This window comes from Macaca nemestrina, chromosome 12 (genome assembly GCF_043159975.1).
Source record: "Macaca nemestrina isolate mMacNem1 chromosome 12, mMacNem.hap1, whole genome shotgun sequence".
Lineage (NCBI taxonomy): Eukaryota > Metazoa > Chordata > Mammalia > Primates > Cercopithecidae > Macaca > Macaca nemestrina.
The window spans coordinates 69,491,766-69,510,106 of NC_092136.1; the positions used below are offsets into that span (position 1 = coordinate 69,491,766).

Here is an 18,341-nt window from a genome sequence, read left to right on the forward strand (position 1 = left end):
CTTAGAACAGCAGCACAAAAGCCTGGATATGTGAAACTCCATCCCACTGTCCCATTCAACAGCTAACTCCAGAATTCCAAAAAATAGTGAGGCCAAACAGTATTGCAAGAGAATGTTAGTTTACCAAATTCTAATTTCCCATAACTATACCAAACACACACAAACAATCTCCAGAACACAACCCAACTGCGGCAGCAACAAACCAGCCCCAAGTTTCCAAACTGAAATAGTTGAGGTGCTTCCTCTCTTCACTGATTGAGCTTGATCAACCTGCAAATGGAGTTTCCTCAGTCGTTTCCCAAATTGAGAGGAGCTGATCCTGCTCTCTGGTACCCAGAAAAAAACACTCACTTGCCCGGACACTACACAGAATTACAAACAAGCTCCGCCAAGCGCCCCCGAGGGTGTCTATACTGCAACAGTCAGGGTGCTTTCCTCTCTCAGTGGGGCTTGTTCGGCCTACAGATGGAAATTCTTTTAAAAACTTCCCAAATTGAGAGGAGCACCTACTGTCAGGGCCCACAAAATGATACTCGTCTATCTGGATATACATGTCAAATTTCAAAGGCAGTTCTTTTAAGGTAATCAGGAACACAGTTGGCACCCACTGTGGCAGGGCCAGAGAGAGTCAAACTCACCTCCAGCCAAAACTGGGCAGGCAGCTGCTTAGGAGGGCTTCTGTACTCTTCCTCTGCATTAGTCTTATTTATCATAAATAATCTTTTACTTTTGTGATTTATTTTCATATAGAAGACTAAGCCTCTGAGAATGATGTACACTCAGCATAGACGTGCTTGTAAATCATCTGCCGATCTGTCTTACAATGCACATTCATAATTCAGCAGTGCTGCAGCAAGGCGTGCCTTTCCACTTCACCCCAAAACTGATGTATTTTCAGGCACAAAAACATACCACAAAATCATGGAATCAAGATAGCATGTAAATAAATAAGACTGGACAAATTGATTTATGTAAGAAATTTATGGGGGCAGAGCAAGATGGCCGAATAGGAACAGGTCGTCTCCAACTCCCAGCGCGAGCGACACAGAAGACCGGTGATTTCTGCATTTTCAACTGAGGTATTGGGTTGATCTCACTGGGGAGTGCCGGACGATTGGTGCTGGTAAGCTGCTGCAGCCCAACCAGCGAGAGCTGAAGCAGGGCGAGGCATTGCCTCACCTGGGAAGCGCAAGGGGGAAGGGAATCCATTTTCCTAGCCAGGGGAACTGAGACACACAACACCTGGAAAATCGGGTAACTCCCACCCCAATACTGCGCTTTAAGCAAACAGGCACACCAGGAGATCATATCCCACACCTGGCCAGGAGGGTCCCAAACCCACAGAGCCTCCCTCATTGCTAGCACAGCAGTCTGTGATCTCCCGGCAAGGCAGCAGTGAGGCTGGGGGAGGGGCGCCCGCCATTGCTGAGGCTTAAGTAGGTAAACAAAGCTGCTGGGAAGCTCGAACTGGGTGGAGCTCACAGCAGCTCAAGGAAACCTGCCTGTCTCTGTAGACTCCACCTCTGGGGACAGGGCACAGTAAACAATAACAAACGCAACAGAAACCTCTGCAGACGCAAACGACTCTGTCTGACAGCTTTGAAGAGAGCAGTGGATCTCCCAACAGGGAGGTTGAGATCTGAGAAGGGACAGACTCCCTGCTCAAGTGGGTCCCTGACCCCTGAGTAGCCTAACTGGGAGACATCCCCCACTAGGGGCAGTCTGACACCCCACACCTCACAGGGTGGAGTACACCCCTGAGAGGAAGCTTCCAAAGCAAGAATCAGACAGGTACACTCGCTGTTCAGAAATATTCTATCTTCTGCAGCCTCTGCTGCTGATACCCAGGCAAACAGGGTCTGGAGTGGACCTCAAGCAATCTCCAACAGACCTACTGATGAGGGTCCTGACTGTTAAAAGGAAAACTATCAAACAGGAAGGACACCTACACCAAAACCCCATCAGTACATCAACATCATCAAAGACCAGAGGCAGATAAAACCCCAAAGATGGGGAAAAAGCAGGGCAGAAAAGCTGGAAATTCAAAAAATAAGAGCGCATCTCCCCCGGCAAAGGAGCGCAGCTCATCGCCAGCAATGGATCAAAGCTTGACGGAGAATGACTTTGACGAGATGAGAGAAGAAGGCTTCAGTCCATCAAATTTCTCAGAGCTAAAGGAGGAATTATGTACCCAGCGCAAAGAAACTAAAAATCTTGAAAAAAAAGTGGAAGAATTGATGGCTAGAGTAATTAATGCAGAGAAGGTCATAAATGAAATGAAAGAGATGAAAACCATGACACGAGAAATACGTGACAAATACACAAGCTTCAGTAACCGACTCGATCAACTGGAAGAAAGAGTGTCAGCGATTGAGGATCAAATGAATGAAATGAAGCGAGAAGAGAAACCAAAAGAAAAAAGAAGAAAAAGAAATGAACAAAGCCTGCAAGAAGTATGGGATTATGTAAAAAGACCAAATCTATGTCTGATTGGGGTGCCTGAAAGTGAGGGGGAAAGTAGAACCAAGTTGGAAAACACTCTTCAGGATATCATCCAGGAGAACTTCCTCAACCTAGTAGGGCAGGCCAACATTCAAATCCAGGAAATACAGAGAACGCCACAAAGATACTCCTCGAGAAGAGCAACTCCAAGACACATAATTGCCAGATTCACCAAAGTTGAAATGAAGGAAAAAATCTTAAGGGCAGCCAGAGAGAAAGGTCGGGTTACCCACAAAGGGAAGCCCATCAGACTAACAGCAGATCTCTCGGCAGAAACTCTCCAAACCAGAAGAGAGTGGGGGCCAATATTCAACATTCTTAAAGAAAAGAATTTTCAACCCAGAATTTCATATCCAGCCAAACTAAGTTTCATAAGTGAAGGAGAAATGAAATCCTTTACAGATAAGCAAATGCTTAGAGATTTTGTCACCACTAGGCCTGCCTTACAAGAGACCCTGAAGGAAGCACTCAACATGGAAAGGAACAACCAGTACCAGCCATTGCAAAAACATGCCAAAATGTAAAGACCATCGAGGCTAGGAAGAAACTGCATCAACTAACGAGCAAAATAACCAGTTAATATCATAATGGCAGGATCAAGTTCACACATAACAATCTTAACCTTAAATGTAAATGGACTAAATGCTCCAATTAAAAGACACAGACTGGCAAACTGGATAAAGAGTCAAGACCCATCAGTCTGCTGTATTCAGGAGACCCATCTCACACGCAGAGACATACATAGGCTCAAAATAAAGGGATGGAGGAAGATTTACCAAGCAAATGGAGAACAAAAGAAAGCGGGGGTGGCAATACTAGTCTCTGATAAAACAGACTTTAAACCATCAAAGATCAAAAGAGACAAAGAAGGCCATTACATAATGGTAAAAGGATCAATTCAACAGGAAGAGCTAACTATCCGAAATATATATGCACCCAATACAGGAGCACCCAGATTCATAAAGCAAGTTCTTACAGACTTACAAAGAGACTTAGACTCCCATACGATAATAATAATGGTAGACTTCAACACTCCACTGTCAACATTAGACAGATCAACGAGACAGAAAGTTAACAAGGATATGCAGGAATTGAACTCATCTCTGCAGCAAGCAGACCTAATAGACATCTATAGAACTCTCCACCCCAAATCAACAGAATATACATTCTTCTCAGCACCACATCGTACTTACTCCAAAATTGACCACGTAATTGGAAGTAAAGCACTCCTCAGCAAATGTACAAGAACAGAAATTATAACAAACTGTCTCTCAGACCACAGTGCAATCAAGCTAGAACTCAGGACTAAGAAACTCAATCCAAACCGCTCAACTACATGGAAACTGAACAACCTGCTCCTGAATGACTACTGGGTACATAACGAAATGAAGGCAGAAATAAAGATGTTCTTTGAAACCAATGAGAACAAAGATACAACATACCAGAATCTCTGGGACACATTTAAAGCAGTGTGTAGAGGGAAATTTATAGCACTAAATGCCCACAAGAGAAAGCAGGAAAGATCTAAAATTGACACTCTAACATCGCAATTAAAAGAACTAGAGAAGCAAGAGCAAACGCATTCAAAAGCTAACAGAAGGCAAGAAATAACTAAGATCAGAACAGAACTGAAGGAGATAGAGACACAAAAAACTCTCCAAAAAATCAATGAATCCAGGAGTTGGCTTTTTGAAAAGATCAACAAAATTGACAGACCACTAGCAAGACTAATAAAGAAGAAAAGAGAGAAGAATCAAATCGACGCAATAAAAAATGATAAAGGGGATATCACCACCGACCCCACAGAAATACAAACTACCATCAGAGAATACTATAAACACCTCTATGCAAATAAACTGGAAAATCTAGAAGAAATGGATAATTTCCTGGACACTTACACTCTTCCAAGACTAAACCAGGAAGAAGTTGAATCCCTGAATAGACCAATAGCAGGCTCTGAAATTGAGGCAATAATTAATAGCCTACCAACCAAAAAAAGTCCAGGACCAGATGGATTCACAGCCGAATTCTACCAGAGGTACAAGGAGGAGTTGGTACCATTCCTTCTGAAACTATTCCAATCAATAGAAAAAGAGGGAATCCTCCCTAACTCATTTTATGAGGCCAACATCATCCTGATACCAAAGCCTGGCAGAGACACAACAGAAAAAGAGAATTTTAGACCAATATCCCTGATGAACATCGATGCAAAAATCCTCAATAAAATACTGGCAAACCGGATTCAGCAACACATCAAAAAGCTTATCCACCATGATCAAGTGGGCTTCATCCCTGGGATGCAAGGCTGGTTCAACATTCGCAAATCAATAAACATAATCCAGCATATAAACAGAACCAAAGACAAGAACCACATGATTATCTCAATAGATGCAGAAAAGACTTTTGACAAAATTCAACAGCCCTTCATGCTAAAAATGCTCAATAAATTCGGTATTGATGGAACGTACCTCAAAATAATAAGAGCTATTTATGACAAACCCACAGCCAATATCATACTGAATGGGCAAAAACTGGAAAAATTCCCTTTGAAAACCGGCACAAGACAGGGATGCCCTCTCTCACCACTCCTATTCAACATAGTGTTGGAAGTTCTGGCTAGGGCAATCAGGCAAGAGAAAGAAATCAAGGGTATTCAGTTAGGAAAAGAAGAAGTCAAATTGTCCCTCTTTGCAGATGACATGATTGTATATTTAGAAAACCCCATTGTCTCAGCCCAAAATCTCCTTAAGCTGATAAGCAACTTCAGCAAAGTCTCAGGATACAAAATTAATGTGCAAAAATCACAAGCATTCTCATACACCAGTAACAGACAAACAGAGAGCCAAATCAGGAATGAACTTCCATTCACAATTGCTTCAAAGAGAATAAAATACCTAGGAATCCAACTTACAAGGGATGTAAAGGACCTCTTCAAGGAGAACTACAAACCACTGCTCAGTGAAATAAAAGAGGACACAAACAAATGGAAGAACATACCATGCTCATGGATAGGAAGAATCAATATCGTGAAAATGGCCATACTGCCCAAGGTAATTTATAGATACAATGCCATCCCCATCAAGCTACCAATGAGTTTCTTCACAGAATTGGAAAAAACTGCTTTAAAGTTCATATGGAACCAAAAAAGAGCCCGCATCGCCAAGACAATCCTAAGTCAAAAGAACAAAGCTGGAGGCATCACGCTACCTGACTTCAAACTATACTACAAGGCTACAGTAACCAAAACAGCATGGTACTGGTACCAAAACAGAGATATAGACCAATGGAACAGAACAGAGTCCTCAGAAATAATACCACACATCTACAGCCATCTGATCTTTGACAAACCTGAGAGAAACAAGAAATGGGGAAAGGATTCCCTATTTAATAAATGGTGCTGGGAAAATTGGCTAGCCATAAGTAGAAAGCTGAAACTGCATCCTTTCCTTACTCCTTATACGAAAATTAATTCAAGATGGATTAGAGACTTAAATCTTAGACCTAATACCATAAAAATCCTAGAGGAAAACCTAGGTAGTACCATTCAGGACATAGGCATAGGCAAAGACTTCATGTCTAAAACACCAAAAGCAATGGCAACAAAAGCCAAAATTCACAAATGGGATCTCATTTAACTAAAGAGCTTCTGCACAGCAAAAGAAACTACCATCAGAGTGAACAGGCAACCTACAGAATGGGAGAAAATTTTTGCAATCTACTCATCTAACAAAGGGCTAATATCCAGAACCTACAAAGAACTCAAACAAATTTACAAGAAAAAAACAAACAACCCCATCAAAAAGTGGGCAAAGGATATGAACAGACATTTCTCAAAAGAAGACATTCATACAGCCAACAGACATATGAAAAAATGCTCATCATCACTGGCCATCAGAGAAATGCAAATCAAAACCACAATGAGATACCATCTCACACCAGTTAGAATGGCGATCATTAAAAAGTCAGGAAACAACAGGTGCTGGAGAGGATGTGGAGAAATAGGAACACTTTTACACTATTGGTGGGACTGCAAACTAGTTCAACCGTTATGGAAAACAGTATGGCGATTCTTCAAGGATCTAGAACTAGATGTACCATATGACCCAGCCATCCCATTACTGGGTATATACCCAAAGGATTATAAATCATGCTGCTATAAAGACACATGCACACGTATGTTTATTGCAGCACTATTCACAATAGTAAAGACTTGGAATCAACCCAAATGTCCATCAGTGACAGACTGGATTAAGAAAATGTGGCACATATACACCATGGAATACTATGCAGCCATAAAAAAGGATGAGTTTGCGTCCTTTGTAGGGACATGGATGCAGCTGGAAACCATCGTTCTTAGCAAACTATCACAGGAACAGAAAACCAAACACTGCATGTTCTCACTCATAGGTGAGGACTGAACAATGAGATCTCCTGGACTCGGGAAGGGGAACATCACACACCGTGGCCTATCATGGGGAGGGGGTAGGGTTGAGGGATTACATTGGGAGTTATACCTGATGTAAATGACGAGTTGATGGGTGCTGACGAGTTGATGGGTGCAGCACACCAACATGGCACTAGTATACATATGTAACAAACCTGCACGTTATGCACATGTACCCTAGAACTTAAAGTATAATAATAATAATAATAATAAAAGAAATAGGAAAAAGCATTTCAAATACAAAACTAAAAAAAAGACTTGGGTCAAACTAAAAACAAATTATATTAAAAACAATAATAAAAAAAAAGAATACAGCAAGGGATGAAGCAAATTTCCTATACTCATGACACTTATCTTGGGTGAAGGGAAAGGGAGGGCTATGGTGAGCAAAGTGGACCATAAACGAATGCATATCTAAGAAAATTCCCTACATTAAAATTTGAGTACGTGGACAAGGAAGAGTATCACTTAAAAAAAATAAATAAATAAAATAATAAAATAAAATAAAATTAAATTAAAAAAGGTTATAAAGAGACACGATATGCTTTCGGAAGAAGGTTTGGAATGAGTTTGAAAGATGTTCAATTATTAATTGGAATTAAATAATACAATGAATTAAGGGAGGGTGTTTATGATTAAAAATATAATGAATAAAAGCAAAATATTGCTTCATTGAGCATTAAAATATAACTTGGAATTAATACTAGAGATATATTTGAGAATTTGAGTGGCATAGAGGCAGAGGTCTTAGCTTTCTGCTTCACTGGCATTTAAACCATGCCTAGAGGAGTGCCTGGCACTCATCTATTGTCAAATAATTATATAGTGAATAAATGAATTAATTATTAATGGAGTTTAATTAACACCAGGCTTAAGATTTCTACTGCATTGGAAGGCGCCTACGGTCATTAAGATATTTAAGTAAGGCAATTTCAAGTTTGAATATGTGTAAAATATTTATGCTGTGCCCTTTTGTAGATTCATGGAAAAATTCCTCATGGATGTGGGGTAGACCTTCTTCTGTTATTAATACTGAGGATAAGCTATTTATTATTTCAATTTTTAATTTTTTTTAATTGCTTCTCCTTTGCCCATTTTCTCATTTCCTAAATTTTGTCGGTGTTATTGCTTTGTTTTGATTTTGGTTTTATTAGAAGCTCAGTAAGTAAAGAGAAAATTGAGGTCTCGTATGAGATGTATAACTTTGGAAAGACAGAAATATTCTCTGTCTCTAGGGTACTGCCAGACTCCTAAGGGAAGTGTCTTGACTATTATAAACCCTATTGCAATCAAGGTACTTGCCGACCTGAACTACACTTGCAGGATATCCCAACACAAATACTTATACTTTTCTTTTCTGAAACTAAGATTAACATGGTTGTTTTCGCATTAAGTAGAAGAGGCACTCAGATATTCAACATGCTATGATTAGAGAGACAGTGGTCTGTTCCTTACTCTGACAGAGGAGATAATGAAAAAGAGGAAGGATTTTTATGAAAGACATTAAATATACGAGTAATACTGTGTAATAGTAAGGAACGTGATGAGGAAAGAGCATATAAATAACTGCTGATGCAATGAGGGATATCTGTCCTAGTTTTTGTTCCTCCTCACCTAACTGAAATCTGTTGAATTTAAGCCAGTAGTGAGCAGAAAATATATAGTATCTCTTAACTGCATAGACAACAGTGTCAGACATAACTTGTTTTAAATTTCTAGATCCATGACCAAGCTATTTAATTTAACAGAGAGAAAATGTTACGGTGATAACAACACTTTCAGTTCAGTTGCTCTTTATAATTGCATGAGAAATACATGTAATTCATGCAAAGCCCTTAATACTACTATTGACGTAGTAATACCAGCTGTTGTCATTGTTGATATTTTAAATATAATGCTATAGAGGTACAGTTTTATTCTGGCTTGAACCAGTGGGCAAGTGTTGAGATTACCAGGTATCTTTTAAAAGCCACTTGATTATTCCATTCTGGTGACACCTGCTATGTAATGAATATTATGAATATTATGTGAGTATCATGGGCATTTTGGGTTGCCATTATTTTTTATTGATTGATTGATTAATTGATTTAATATTTTTGAAACAGAGTCTAGCTGTTGTTGCCCAGGCTGGAGTACAGAGGCGCCATCTCAGCTCACTGCAACTTCTGCCTCCCAGATTCAAGCGATTCTCCTGCCTCAACCTCCTGAGTAGAAAATCCCTCCAATCTTCAAGTCTAATTAAAAATAATGAAACAAATAAAATAAGATTAGAAGTGGACTATCCTTTGGATGCTGGATAAGAAGGAAAAAAGTAGATGTTTATCTCAGAATGATTCTAATCTAGATGAAAGGGAAAACCACCTGAAGATTTATATCTATTCTTTACTAGGATAATGAAAAAGTGGGAGCCCAAGAGAGAAAAAATGTTCACAATAAATATTTTACTTTGATTTGGAGTCTTCCCTGTGCTGTATCCCTCTGAGTGTATAAAGAGAGGTAACAGTATGGTTCAGGCATGTTGGATTGGGTAAATAAATAATGCTCCCTTCATTTTTATAAACACAGCAACTAAAAATATGTATCATGAGTAATTTTTACAAATATTATAATTGGTTACATATGAAAGTGTTTAAAAATATTTAAAAACATTTCTTCGAAATTATTAACATTGTTTGGTTACTTAATAGGTGTGTGGTAATGTTCACTAACCAATGGCACCTTCTTCAAGTCATCTATTTTCATACTGATTGGAATTCCGGGCCTTGAATCAGTGCAGCCTGGACTGGAATTCCATTCTTCATGTCTTTTATCTTGTCTGCTGTTGGAAATGTCCTACTCATCACTATCATCCACACTGAGTGTGGTATCCAGGAGCCCATGTATATCTTTTTAGCTGTGTTGGCAGCTACTGACCTACGCCTGACCTTATGCATTACTCCGAAAATGCTCATGATCTTTTGGCTGCAATCAAGGGAGATTTACTTTGACCCCTGTCTAATTCAAATGTATTTTACTCACACTTTCCAGTGCATGGAGTCTGGCATTCTCCTGGCCATGGCTTTTGACTGATATGTGGCTATCTGTGTACCCCTGAGACACTCTGCTATCCTCACTGTGAAGGTGCTCATCAGCATCATTATGGTGGTGACCATTCCAGCATCTGTTATCATCATCATGTGTCCACTTCTAATTAAGTTGTGCCTGAAGCATTTCCATGCCGCAGCCATCTCTCATTCCTACTGTGAGCACGTGGCTGTGGTAAAGCTGGCTGCAGAAAATGTCAGAGCCGATAAAGCTTATGGACTGCTTGTGGGTTTCTCAGTCCTTGGATTTGATGTGATCTTCATTTTCTTGTCCTATGCCTTTATCTTCCAGGCTGTCTTCAAATTGCCACAGAAGGAGGCATGATTCAAGGCATTCAACACGTGCACAACTCACATCTTTGTCTTTCTCCAGTTCTATATTCTCACATTTTTAATATCTTTTATACACAGGTTTGGCTTCAGTGTTGCTCCTTATGTACACATTCTTCTGTCCAACTTTTACCTGCTTGTTCCACCCCTGCTTAACCCTATTGTCTATGGAGTGAAGACCAAACAGATCCGAGAGGGAGCTATCAAAATGTTCACTCACAAAGATTGATTTACAGGCAATCCAACCCATCATTCACTGTTCCTAATAATATACCTAGTAATTCTTGTCATGCAGAGTTGTACTTTAAGAATCTTTGAATTATTTTAGTTTACACAGGATAAGTGCAAATTTTATTCCTTTACGATTTGCAGAATCTCTTGATATGAAATTCATTTACAAAACAATTATCTAGTGAAATCTCAAAATTGACTTTTGTCAGCCATATCCACACCCTCAAGAAGTAAAGAAATAAGAGACCTTACCTTGAGGTGAAAGTGTGGACCACATGCTCATGAATCTGCTTGGTTCTCACACCACAGATAATAGGATTGAGGGCAGGTGGAATGACCACATAGAGGTTGGCAACAGTAATGTGGACATAATGGGGAATTTTTTTGCCAAATCGATGGGTGAAGAAGGAGAAGAGAGAGGGTGTATAGAAAACACACATCACCCCAACATGTGAGCCACACGTGCTCAGTGCTTTATGACAAGCTTCTTGAGATGGGAGGTGGAAAACAGCTTGGAGAATGCAGATATAGGAGATTCCAACAAGTGTCACATCCAAAATAAGAAAAGAAGCCACAAAAAGCCCATAAATCACATTGAGGTGAATGCTAGCACAGGCCAACTTGCAATGCCCGTGTGCTCACAGCAGGTGTGGGCAATAATCCGAGCCTCACAGAAGGGCAGATGATGGTTTAGGTAGACAATGGGCAACGTGAGCAGGACTGGGTGCAATATAATGCCCACACCAATGCCTGCCAACACTCGGGGTGTCAGAATAGAGGTATAGTGGAGTGGTGTACAGATGGCTACATAGCCGTCAAAGACCGTTGCCAGTAGCACAGTGGACTCCATTCCTGTGAAGGTGTTTATCAGAAACATCTGGACTACACAGGCTCCAAAGCCAATTTTATGTGCATCAAACCAGAAGATACCTAACATACGAGGCACTGAGGATGTTGAGAGGGCTAGGTCTATGGCTGATAAGATGGCAAGAAAGTAGAACATAGGGTCCCAAAGAGTATGCTCAGACCAGATTGTCAGTAGATTTGTAGCATTGCCCAGCAGAGCCATTAAGTAAACAGAGCAAAAGGGCAGGGAAATCCAGCCATGGAAAGCCTCAAGTCCTGGGATGCCTGTCAGAAAAAAGGTATCTGGGTAGAAAATGGTGGTGTTGGTGTGGAATATCTTGCCATTAATGACAAAAGCAGTAGCTGACCACCCGTAGAAGGAAAATTTAAATTTATAAATGTTTAGCTCAAAACCTCTCCAATAAGCTTAATTTTATGTCTAGTTTTATTATTAGAAAGCTAATGCCAAAGCTGGAGTACAAAGTCAGATCTAGACACGGACTGAGCATTCTTCGACTGGAAGACAAATTAGCTTTATGACTCGGAGGGAGACCTGAGTCTTCCTCTGAGGTTCTGGACAATAATTTACTTATTTGTTCAAACCCCATACAAAACCTGGAATGAATTTCAAAAATGAAGGTTATGTTATAGTGAGATGTCAATCTTTTTTGAAGACAAAACAGACCTTAATTATACAGGTCAACGTACAAAATCACAGAAAGACAGACACTGATACCTGCCCACCAAACATGACAATATATACAAAAACCTAAGGGTAACTAGCCATGAAGAGTGACAGAAAATCTAGCAGAACTCTTAAACCGGCTTATTTGGTATCAGTAATTTCCATGGTGCATATTTAGAAAACCATACCCAAAATAAAAACTTATGCTTTATTAATTTGCTCTTTATATGTTTATTCCTATACCCCATAGACACACTGTATTATGTCATACTTTAGATGTGAAAATAGTTGCACAAAGGTGAAAAACACTGCAGCTGGAAATCACCCCCAGAAGAGAAATGTGTGTTTTTGCCAGTAGTCTTCTGGTGAGAATATAATTTATAAATAAGACCAACTTTTCTACTGGCTGATAAATTCCCAGGAATATTAATTGTATCTAATACTGTTGGGAGTGGGGAAATAAAGGGGTTTGTTGAAATAAGGAAACTTGAGAGAAATTTTAAAAAGGCAATGACAGTGGTTGGCACCAGGCTAAAAAGATCCATGTTACTGATTTCCCACACTGCAGCTCTGATCTTCCCTTTCTCTCCCTCCCTCCCTCCCTTCTTTCCTTCCTTCCTTCTTCCTTCCAGAAAGAAAAGATAACATAGGACTATTGCAAAAAGAAGGAAAAAATGGAGGGGTATAGAAAGAAATGGCAAGAAAGAAGAAAACTATTTTAAAAAAGAAAAGTAGAAGAAAGAAATAAAAAAAGAGAAAAAAGGAAGGGAGGAAGGTCTGTCTTGAATCTAATTGAGTCCAGAGAAAAATAAGAGGGGAAAGTTCGAATTTTGAAAAGTATTTTAAAAATACAGTTTTTAAAAACCATTAAAAATATAGTTTTCCTAGCCAGTAAATTGTGTGAGATTATATAAAGTTCATATCCTGTATTCTTATTTATTTTTCCACCCTCTTTGCAAACAAATGTATAAATCTGCATGTATCTCTGGTCCTCTGATAACATTGTTTACTATTATCATTGTGGTTGCTTTTATTAAAAATTATGCCTTAATACACGATTATCCCTGGAAGTGGAAATTTTCATTTATACCACAACTTAAAGTTCCCTTTGCAAATGGTTACTTTAAAAATTTAAGTGTTTCAGCCTGATCCATTAAGACCTCTTTCTGTCAGGAAATCTTTCTATAATAGTGAGATATCGAATATCAGCTTAATATGTTCAGCTGTAGCCTGTTCCTTAGCTGTTAGACAAGAGACTCTGATCACTGTACATATCTATGACATATTTAATGAGAAACTCACCTCCAACAGGGAGCTCTAGCATATCTACTAAAGGGAAGAGAGTTTTACTCTGTAAGTATTTAGGGCCCTATGGGTCATGTCTAGAATTACAGCCAACTCAAATTTCTTCTATCAACCAGGAATAACTTCTCAGAGTCTCCTTGGAAAGATCCCATTTTCTACACCAGGGATACAGGGACAAGAGCAGAAGTAGACATCCCTTCCCATCCTCTCTTCTGACACATACATTGTAAATAGGAAGTCAGAGACACAAAAATAATGCTCCCAAAACTTATTCACATGAAGCAAACTGAATCTCTTGAGTAAATGTTATGTCTGAATTTATGAGATGTTATAATATTGCAGATTTAGGTCCTCAATGACCAATGGATGTATTCCCCTTTCCCACATCAATGCTTTAGCACTCACCAATAATTTATTAAGATATCATGGTTATCAGATAAGATAAAGCCTCTTATCTCTTTTCTAGCAAGACTCATCTTACTGGCCTTAAGTTAATAAAAATGAATTTTAAAATACGTAAAAATAAAATAACATGAAGTACTATATTTAGAGTTGTGAAATATACAAAAGCCAAAGGAAAAAAAATTATTGATAGTATTCATAATTTACAGTGTAAGTTGAAATATCTCTTTAACATAATAAGTAAAAATTAACACTATATTAATTGTACAAAGTAACACTATGTTAATACAATAACAAAAGTAGTAAAGCAATAAAAATAATACTTATTGCTTAATTGTAGGAAAATATATGAAATGTGTATATATGTGTGTATATATACATATACACACATATATATACATATACACACATATATATATATGAGAGAGTGAGAGTGAGAGAGAAAGGAAAAAGGGGAGTTGGGGAGTCTGAGTGAATATTAATATAATTAATCTAAATTATCATGTATATAGCAGGTAATTAATAAATCCTGTTTGAACAGAATGAATCACCAGATTTTTAAATAAACCCATCGTAAATTAATGTATAATTAAATACCAGAATATATATCTAGAAGATTTCATAGTGAATGTATTCAGGGAGTAGAACTGAAGATTAGGTTGGTTGGGATTAAGGAAGGTTGATATTAACTGTACCCCTGATATTTTAACTTAACATGTATGTGACACTGTTACTATTAAATTTGAAAAAATGTATGTGCTTTCTCAGACGTTTAAGCAATAGGCACACCTGGAACAAGCAATATTGAAGCAAATGTAGGTTTTTAAAATTTGTTTCGTAAGTAAAACTTTATGTTTCCAATCCACTGGCAAGGCAGAAACATAAGCAGTTGTTAAAATGTTTCAGAAATTCACAGATTCCATGCTGTCTTGTGATAATGTGTTACCGAGGAAACTTTATTGTGGTTATTCAATGATAGGTCCCAGAAATAATTCTGTAAAGCTATTTTGATGCTCTGTGCACACAGTTGCCACCATACCAACATGGGGATTTTGCCCTTTTCCTAAACTTAATAGGAATAGAGACCTGATCGCCTTTCTTCCTAAAAACTTAAAACAAAATAGGACTCAAAACTTCCTGCCATCACTGGGCCTACCCTAAAAGACAGGACATAAAATACATTTTTTTCTCAAGCAGATTGCATTACTATTTTTGTTTTCTTCATCTCCTCCAAGTATCCTTCCCCACCTAGCCAACCTATCCCTAGGTATCATTGGGTAGCATCAAATTTGTAAAGAAAATGTATCTAATATTGGAGAAATACTTAAATCTGGTTTCCTGTGCTAGGGTTTCAAAAACCAAGAGCTTCTATATATTTGTTCTCTTTCTTCTATTTTTATTCCTTTCATGAGGTACAAAATGCAGAATGCTTGAATAGAATGAGAAAAGTAAAGTGATACAAAATTAAAATGCCATCTCACTCTGCTTCTTACTCATTAAAATTCTGTGATTATTTAAAATATTCACAGAAGGTCCTTTAATGTATAATACACCTTACCTTTGATTAGAAAAATATTTTAACTGGTCATAAAACAAATCATGGAAAATGAAAACAATGATAACTCATACTTAAATATAAGTATGCTGCTTACCAAAGTTTTCATTAAGACATTGAATAGGGAAGTCATTGCTTGCAATACGATATTTTTATTATACAATATATAAATAATGGATACATATTATATATCAGTTATAGTGCTTATAATCCGGTAAAATATTACAATGAATTAATTATACATTTATTTAAAAATGACAACTCAATATAAAATATTGCCAAAACTTAAGCTGGAACCTTAAAGGAAGAACATAGTTAATAAGTAGAAGAAAAAAATTTACACCACTACTCATCAGGAAAAATGCTAATGCAAACCACAATGTAACAACCCTACAACCCATTCAGTATGGCTAAAATTAAGACCTCTAATCCTGACTGTTCATAAAGATACAGAATAACTATTAAACAGTTTGACAACTGGAAGAGCCTATTAAGCCTAAATATTCCCTATTGTATTAGCCAGTTTTCATGCTGCTATAAAGAACTTCCTGACACTGGTAATTTATAAGGGAAAGAGTTTGAATTGACTCATAGTTCTGCATTGCTGGGGAGGCCTCAGGAAACTTACAATCATGGCAGAAGGTAAAGGAAAAACAGGCACCTTCTTTACAAGGCAGCAGGATAGAGTGAGTACAAGCCAGGGAAATGCCAGGCATTACTTATAAAACCCTCAGATCTAGTGAGAACTTAATATCATGAGAACAGCCTAGGGGAGGCTGTCTCCATGATTCAATTACCTCCACCTGGTCCCGCCCTTGACATGTGCAGATTATGGGCATTACAATTGAAGATGAGATTTTGGGCAGGGACACATTCAAACTATATTACCTATAAACCAGCGATTACTCCTAGATAAATACTCAAAAAAAATACATAATTATGTTCACCCAAATACATATATAAAAATGTTGGTACTGATTTTATCATAATAAGGAAAAATTTAAAAGTCAAATATCTGATAGCGGTAAAATATATAAATTAAGTAGTGTGTATTCTTTAAAGAAATACATTCATTAAATACTATCTGTGAAGTGATGAAACAAAATAATTTAACAATAACAAGCAACAAATAAACAAAATAGAACAAACGCAATTGAATTGTCATTACATACAAAACAGACTCATTTAACAGAAATATTGTTTAGCAAAGATTAAGCAGACACATATCAAATTGTGCTCTTAAGATTTTTAATCTTCAGTGTTAGAGTTAGGACTTACAGTAAAAGAAACAAGGAAGCACTTTGCTTGGGTCATTTGATAAAGTTTTTTTTTTTTTATTGTTCACCTTTATATTCATCATAAAAGGGAAACTGAAGGAATTTCTTTAGAGAGGAAATAAGGTGAATTAATTTGTGTTTCCCTTACTTTGGGAGGTGCCTGTTTTTATTTTATTTTATTTTATTTTTATTTTTATTTTTTTATTTTTATTGAGACGGAGTCTTGCTCTGTCGCCCAGGCTGGAGTGCTGTGGCCGGATCTCAGCTCACTGCAAGCTCCGCCTCCCGGGTTCCCGCCATTCTCCTGCCTCAGCCTCCCGAGTAGCTGGAACTACAGGCACCCGCCACCTCGCCCGGCCAGTTTTTTGTATTTTTTAGTAGAGACGGGGTTTCATCGTGTTAGCCAGGATGGTCTCGATCTCCTGACCTCCTGATCCGCCCATCTCGGCCTCCCAAAGTGCTGGGATTACAGGCTTGAGCCACCGCGCCGGGCCAAGGGAGGTGCCTGTTTTTAAAAGAATCTGGTTATAACCTAAACCTACTTCCCTGACTCTGGTAATCAAAAGTGTGCAGTTCCTCAGAAAAAGTTTACAAAAAATAAAAGTTCAGATAGGCATTCAATCTCAAGGCACTGTTTCTGATTCACAACCATCCCGTATTTGTGTAAAAAGAAATAAAAGCTGATTTTTTAAAAATATATAAAATTGGTACATATAAAATGACTTGTCCAATCATCAAGCCTAAAATAAAAATGTAAGTTTGAGCAACCCCGCTACAAAAGATTTTTTACCATATTGTACTGTTCGATTTTTTATTTGGTTGATTTCATGTGGAATTTTTAGGACAAAGAAGACAAAACAAAACTATACCTATTTGAATCATAACATAACCATAGAGAGAGATGAATTGAATATCAACTCAATAAATGGGTGAGGGTTGGAAATATAAAATAATCAGAATGGCACAAGGGGTAACAGAACTATCAGAAGAAAAATTTTGCTTTGCTTCTACCATGTTGTAATGAGTCTCATTAGAATGAATGCACATTGTAAATGCACTGAAGTAAGCTAAATCAAAGACATGTGTTTCTAATATTTTCTTGTTCTTGTCCTAGAATGTACTCACCTCTTATTTGCCTAGAGAAATTAACTTATCCTTCTATAAAGCTTGATTATCCATTCCTTCCTGAACACCTTATTCATGCCTCCCAACACCATTTTCTTCTTCTTCCCCTCTTTCTTACACATTTATGACACACATTATTTTTATTTGGAACATCATGCAGTGTAATGCTGAAATATCTCATCTACTACAGAGCAAAATCCTGAAATCATTACGTCGATCATTGTGTAACATTACATAGAACATAGATAAGTACCATGGTACCTAATATAGTGATGTGTGCAATGTTGCCTCGTAAAAAATTTGTTGACAAAATGATGAATTATTGACTCAAGTTGACTAAGTCCCTTCAAAGAAAGGGGGGCTATTATGGAGGACAAAGATTAGTTACATTTTAGACTACTGCATACCACAGTATCTCCAGTTGTGCAGATGGTTCCTAACAGCCCATTAATGGTACAAGTCTACAGCACAGGTGTTGGGGACCCCTGCTTTAGGCAACCAACTTCACTTTTATACTTATATTTTTTTCTTATTTATATAATTTTATTATATAATA

The 18,341-nt window shown here is 37.8% G+C and overlaps 1 pseudogene; it reads right to left on the reverse strand.

Moving 5' to 3' along the window:
• Positions 1 to 10,838: 10,838 nt before the first annotated feature.
• LOC105468920 (olfactory receptor 52J3-like) lies at positions 10,839 to 13,445 on the reverse strand (annotated as a pseudogene).
• Between the last annotated feature and the right edge of the window lie 4,896 nt (positions 13,446 to 18,341).